Source organism: Myotis yumanensis, unplaced genomic scaffold, assembly GCF_028538775.1.
Source record: "Myotis yumanensis isolate MYYU_CA2020_CCGP unplaced genomic scaffold, mMyoYum1.0.hap1 SCAF_15, whole genome shotgun sequence".
Taxonomy (NCBI): domain Eukaryota; kingdom Metazoa; phylum Chordata; class Mammalia; order Chiroptera; family Vespertilionidae; genus Myotis; species Myotis yumanensis.
The window spans coordinates 40,498,747-40,505,253 of NW_027223766.1; the positions used below are offsets into that span (position 1 = coordinate 40,498,747).

The window sequence follows — 6,507 nt, forward strand, 5'->3', positions numbered from 1 at the left end:
GTCCGCCCTCCTCCACCAGCTTCACTTGCTGAGTTTATCACCTCCTCCCCTCCTGATCCTGTTCCCCAACAGGGAGTCAAGCCGTTACTAGTATTTCAGGCCAGGCTTTCTTTTCACTTTGTTTCTAGGGCCTCATTCATCTGAGGCTGACCGTGGAGCTGGCAGTAAGATGGCTGACAGCCCATATCTCTCCAAAACAGGGCTGTGGTTAAAGACATGGGCTCAGGCCTCAGGGGTAGTGCCATGTTTGAGCTCAGTCGTCGAAGCTGTGTTTGAATCCTGGATCCCCTCTTTCTGAGCCCTGTGATCTTGGGAAACCACTTCTCCGAGCCTCATTTTTCTCGTTTGCCATTGGGGAATCATCAGAGGGCTGTGGCAAGCATTAGATGAGATAGTTCCTGGAATGTGTCTAGACCAGGGATAGCATGTCGTATGGGCTTAATAAGCTATTATTGTCGTCACTCGCTCCACAGTTCTTCTGGAGTTCTGGAATCGGCACGTCCCTGTGAGTAACCCCAACCATGCTATGATTTTCTGCTCGGTGCCTTTCCCGGGTTGCTGACTGCATGCTCCACGAATAGACAATGATGCCGCCCAAGGTGTCCCGATAACATTAGAAACTGAATCACGGTGCCCAGATACAAAGCAAGAGAAGAGGGTGTCCCAGAGAAAGGTGGGTCACTCAGAGCCACCCTGTGGAGCATCGACAACACTATGTGATATCTTCCGTGACTGCCTAAAACAGCATCACACTCACCTGGGAACATGACATAATTTCAGTGTTTCGGCCAAGATCCAGTTGTGGACGGTGGTAATGCCACCAGGCGTTAGACTGGTGAGGTCAGACCTTCCTCAGTTCAGCAACCTCGGTTCTTGAGTTCCGGCTAAGAAAGAATTCAGAGCCAAGACTCAAACCATAAGAGAAAGTTTATTTAGGGAGTCACAAAGTGCCTGTTGGATTTCTCAGTCAGGGGGCGGGGCGTGCAGGAGGCAGCTGATGGATGTTTCTCTCTCATTGATGTTACTGTCTCTATCCCTCTCCCTTCCTTTCTCTCTAAAAGTCAATTAAAAAATTTATAGAAAGTCACAGAGGTAGAAGAAGTGAACTGTAGAAGACATGGGCTCAGGAAACGAGTTGCAGAGGCAAAAGAAGGGACCCCTGGCGCTTAAAAGAGAAAGTAAAGGTGTGCACCTGGGGGAAAGGGGAGGGGGATGGGAAGGGCGTGAGCGTACTCTGATAGGGAGAAGGCACTGGGCCCTCTGTCCTAAGGGCTTAAAGGGTGGCTATTTTAGGGTTGCTCTCAGGGAAGGATCGCAATAGAATATTCATCAGCTTTCCAGGTGTGTCCTTTCGGGGTGATGGGTCACCCCAGGGCAGGGAGTCATTAGTCAATGCAGCTGGTCCTGATGTCAGCCATGGCGTTGTTTGTCTGGTTTTACTGCTTTTCTAGGCCGGTAGCTGAAACACAACTGAGGCCTAGATGTTATCCCTGGGGGCTAATGCTTAAGGGAGTGGTTGTGCAAGGGCCTGCTTGGAAGTTGCTTGAGACCACTTTTTGGGCCTTTGTTCCCTGGGGGGGTTGGGGGGGGGTGTCAACCACATGAGCAGCGCTATGAAAGGTCAGGGCGTATAAACCGCATGGCCAGCAATATGCGAAGGGAGGAAAGATTACCCTGGGGGCAAGGTCCTTGTTTTCCCAGTTTTGCCCATGGCTAGGCACCTGGGGCTTCCCACCCTGGTGACCTTCTGTACCTGGCCTTGTTTTGATCTTGTCTAACTGCCTACCACACAGCATGGCAGCAGCAACCCAGCCATGGATAGGTCTGGCATGCCCAGGAAGGGATGCTTGAACGAACACCCTGACTCAGTGCAGAATCACTATGGCAGAGCAGCTAAGAGCATGGGTATGAGAGTTAGGCAGTGCTACTCATCAGCTGTGTGACAGAGGCAAGTAGCTTCACCTCTCCGGGCCCCAACTATTTACCACCCGCAAAACAGAGATTTTAGTACTACCCACTTCATACTATTTTATGTGGATAAAAAGAGTTCATGTGTGCACAGGACACAGAGAAGGGCCTGGCATTTGGTAAGCACGCTCTTAAACAATGCACGTTATGTTCTGGATTCATCCATCACAAAGGACACAGTAATGGAAGAGAAATGTAACTATCGAGGAGAAACACTCGGACAGAATGACCTGAGACCCACCAAGCAGCATGCTTGGCTGTGCAGGGAGGAAGAAGATAGCTGGGTGCCAGGCCGTGGTGTTGGTACTTAACTGGCATAGTTCCGTCACTATCACACAGAGACACCTGCACCCAGTGGGGCGGGGCAGGAAGCTGAGGTGAGGAAGGATAAAGAGCCCTCACTGGGGCTCTTCTGGGAAAGCACCCTGGGGAGGAGCACTCATTTCATTCAAAACGTCTTAGTAGACATCTCATGACTTACTAGTAAGCTTCGTCATTATTATTACTATTATTTTGCCCCAACAACATACATTGAAATAAATTTACATTGAAATACATTCTAACATCCTCCTGTGGCTCTCCACACCTCTGCAACTTCCACACTGAGTTAGTGTCAGGCAGCGGCTAAGGTGCTGCCTTTTTATACTTCTACCAAAGGAACTCAAAAAGAGTCTGGAGCCCAGCCGGCGTGGCTCAGTGGTTGAGTGTAGACCTGTGAATCAGGAGGTGATGGTTTGATTCCTGGTCAGGGCACATGCCTGGGTTTCGGTCTCGATTCCCAGTGTGGGAGATACAGGAGGCAGTTGATCAATGATTCTTTCTCATCATTGATGTTTCTATCTCTTTATCTCCATCTCTCTTCCTCTCTGAAATCAATATATATATTAAAGAGACTGGAGGCTTGAGCTAGAAATAAATGTTAAAGATTTATTCACCGGTTTTAGCCTTTGCAAGCTGGGAACACAACTAGGCAGAAAAACTAGATGTGTTTCAGAGAAGAGGAGTTAAGAGTTCTTATACTAAAAAGTACATTTTGAGAATTATCAGTCCTGTATTTTTAGCCCTAGGATAGACCAGGATGGTTATCAGCCAGACATCATGAGGTCTGAATAATGGGTATCAGGTGGGTGTTAGGTGGTCTGGATGATTGAGTCTTGGGGGGGCGGGAGGGGCTGTAATCAGAGGGTTATCTGGAGGTCTGGATATCCAGGAATTGACCCAGGACTGAAAAGTTTACAAAGTTAAGTTTCCAGTCTAGTTAGGACAAGAATAGTCTTTTCTCAGCCCCAATCTCAATAATGTTAATAACTTTGGAGCTTGGCTAAAGAGACCCCATTTTATAGATTCCTTAGCTTTCCTCTTTCCTCATGTCTACACGGGCACGCAGGGTCTGCTGTTCGTGTCCCACTCGGTATCCCAGGAACACCTCCTACCCCCTTCGCTCCCCTCCCCACACACACACTGGGGTTTCCAGGAGGCGATCTGTCAATTCTCAGGTTTCAAACCCCTTTTGGTTTGGCATTTGGCAACGGCTCCCTTCCTGGCTCAACTGGCATTTCCTGGCACCCACTCTCCTTCAATTCATCGGCTGGAAGAAACAGCAGTGTCGCATGGCGCTTAAAAGCACAGAATCAGATGAGAGTTCAAACCCGTACTCACTGGCTGTGTGGATTTAGGTAAATGACTCCACCTCTCAGAGCCTCAGTTTCCCCATCATCCGCATGGGAATCACCTGCCCTTTCCAGCGCGGTGGTGAGGATTACCAGAGATAAAGGAGCAGCGCTCAGCACATACCTGGCAGAGTGAGTGCTAGATAAATGGGAGCTATTATTAGCTGGCATCTGATAGCTCAGCCAGGCCCTGCAGCTGCTCTTTTGAGTCCCCACCCAGACTCTCTCCTCCCTCCCAGCTGCCAGGGTTGAGGAGTAGGATAATTACTAACGTGTTGAAAACTGGGTGGGGCACAGGTGTATTTAAAATTACAAACCAGTTTGATTTCGGGCGGGCAGATTGTAGGGCACCATTTGCTCCAGGCTGATGGTTGCTGTTTTAATCATTTGGGTTGGGGGTGGGAGTGGGGAACCAAGACAGGGTCCCAGATGCTGGCCTAGGAAGCCCCCCACAATAAAGGGGGAGGTCACGTCCCTCTCTGTTCTCCTCGTTCCCACTGGAGTACTTGCGAGGGCTGCAGACAATTGAGCCACAAGTAGGAGGTACCAGAATTGGTTGCTGGCACCAAGGAAACCAGACTCTAAGCGGCTCATAATACTCACTCTTTCGAAACAAAACAAAACACACAACAACTAACCCAGGCGTCTCTGGCCAGTATGAGGCAGAATGTTGACCTCTGAAGCAAGTTCACAGGAACAGTTGCTATCAGGAGTGAAGTATTCCGTGACTTTTTATAAAGCTGGAATGAGTTCTACTTGTCTTCCAATCAGAAAACAAAAACAAAACAAAAGAGATCTTGGGTCCTCTGGTGCAATGGAGAACAGTCGTTATCTCTTTGAGGTTCATTCATGTCAAATGAAGGACACAAGGAGGTCAAAAGTGCACATGCTTATCTCTTAGCTAATCCTGGGCTTTCCTTGCTTGCAGCAAGGTTCTAGGCCAGGCTCAGGTGTATCAGGGCGTTGTCCCTGGAGTTCCCTCTTGCAACTGCCCTTGGGGTCCAAGAGCCTGCAAAGGTCCTCTTTTGGGGACCAGGAAGCATTGAGTTCCAGCCTCCCAGCTTCATGAAAGCCAACGTAATGTGGCCAAATTGACTGTGTCGCACGTCCTGTGTTGCAATTGGAATCCAAACTGGAGCTTTCTGCTGAATGAGAGGCGACAGAGTGAAAGGGAATGGAGGAAACTGAGGAAAAAAAAAATTCCTTGTGCCATTTCTAAGTGCGGCTGTAATTAAACGCACAAATGTAGTATCTCCTCTAAAAACAAACTTGTTTGGTGGGTAGTTTTGGGCCTGATGAACCTTCCCTGAAAATCTCCTAAGAGAGTCCTAGGTCTTGGTTTTTCTATCTTTTCCTTTTCCCCTCATCTTTCCTAGTTCCTTCTTTCTCCTTTGCTCCCCTCCATGGACATTTTTGGAGGAAGGCAAACGGGCTCTATCAGCCAATTGCAGAGCTCAAATCCTATATAATATGCAAATTGACCGAATGGCAGAACACCAGTGGCTATGACATGCACTGACCACCAGGGGGCAGACACTCAATGCAGGAGCTTCCCCCTGGTGGTCAGTGTGCTCCCACAGGGGGAGAACCACTCAGCCAGAAGCCGGGCTCATGGCTGGCGATCGCAGCGGCAGTGGCAGAGCTAAGGACCCCTCTGGGGATTTCCAACTGCCGGCTTAGGCTAGCTCCCCGCAGGCCTAAGCTGGCAGTCGGACATCCCCCCAGGGGTCCCAGACTGCGAGAGGGCACAGGCCAGTCTGAGGGGACCCCCCCCCCCCCAGTGCATGAATGTTGTGCACTGGGCCTCTAATATGGAAATAAAGATGCACCACAGCTGAAATCTCAGGGTTCTCTGACAGCCATGTCTCTGAACAGAGAGTCCCAGAACAGAAAGAGAAGTCTTGAGGCATGGCTTGGGCTTTTCAGGTCTTTAATCCTGAAAGCCACCAACTCTCTGCAGGGCCCTTGGGGCGACCTTGGAAGCAGCCCACTTCACCCAGCCCTCTCTGCTCGTTCCCTCCCACAGTGGTCCAGCAGTGCCAAGAGCGTCCTAGGGTGCAGGCATAAAGACTAGAGCAGAGTGCTTACAGCTCTTTTAGAATTTGTCCAGCAGGTTGTTTAAGTAAGAAACCATTGAAACCTGTAAAGAATTTTTATGAGTTTATTTGAGCCAGACTGTTGACGTATGCCGGGAAGCAGAATCTCAAGGAATTGAGATCATGCTCCAAGGAAAGGCCGGTTACATCTGTATTTATACATTGCAATCAAAGGAAGGGACGTAGGTGGGTTACATGAAATCCATTGGTGATAGATTAGAGAGGGGGGAGAAAGCAAAGTGGGGGGGGGGGGGACGACCCCTGGGATTGGATAAAAAGTAAAATGATGGACACATACTTAGGTGGGTGCAGGAACAATTAACATGATAATGAAGGAATTTGTGGTATCTGTCCTGGCGCCCAGCACATTTGGTTGTGCCCCAGGGGCTCCAGAAAAAGGGAAGTTACAAGTTACCCAGACACTTCAAGGGTATGTTATCATAGATGCAAAAAGACAGATAGGCTCAGTTAAGATAAAGGTTGACCTTGTCAGTGAAGATACTGGCCTAGGCCGTAGCTGCCTACCATAATTGCTTTTAAAATTTAATTTCAGACCATCCTTTGTGGTTACTTTAGGTCTCTGAGTTTGCAAGACTGCCATGCAGGCCTCCCCTGAGCTTGTCAGGTCAGCATGTGGCCCCTTTCGTTCACAAGGTCTTCCGGCTTTTACCAGAAGCCTCTCTGCCCCCCCCCCCTCCCCAAACATCCACCCCACGCCTCCCACCCCCCACCTGCCAAAAAAAAAAAAAGACTGGGGCAGTTGCCCGGCCAGC

At 49.4% G+C, this 6,507-nt stretch overlaps 1 pseudogene; it reads left to right on the forward strand.

Moving 5' to 3' along the window:
- The first annotated feature begins 5,716 nt into the window (after positions 1 to 5,716).
- LOC138993613 (U7 small nuclear RNA) lies at positions 5,717 to 5,773 on the forward strand (annotated as a pseudogene).
- The last annotated feature ends 734 nt before the right edge of the window (positions 5,774 to 6,507 follow it).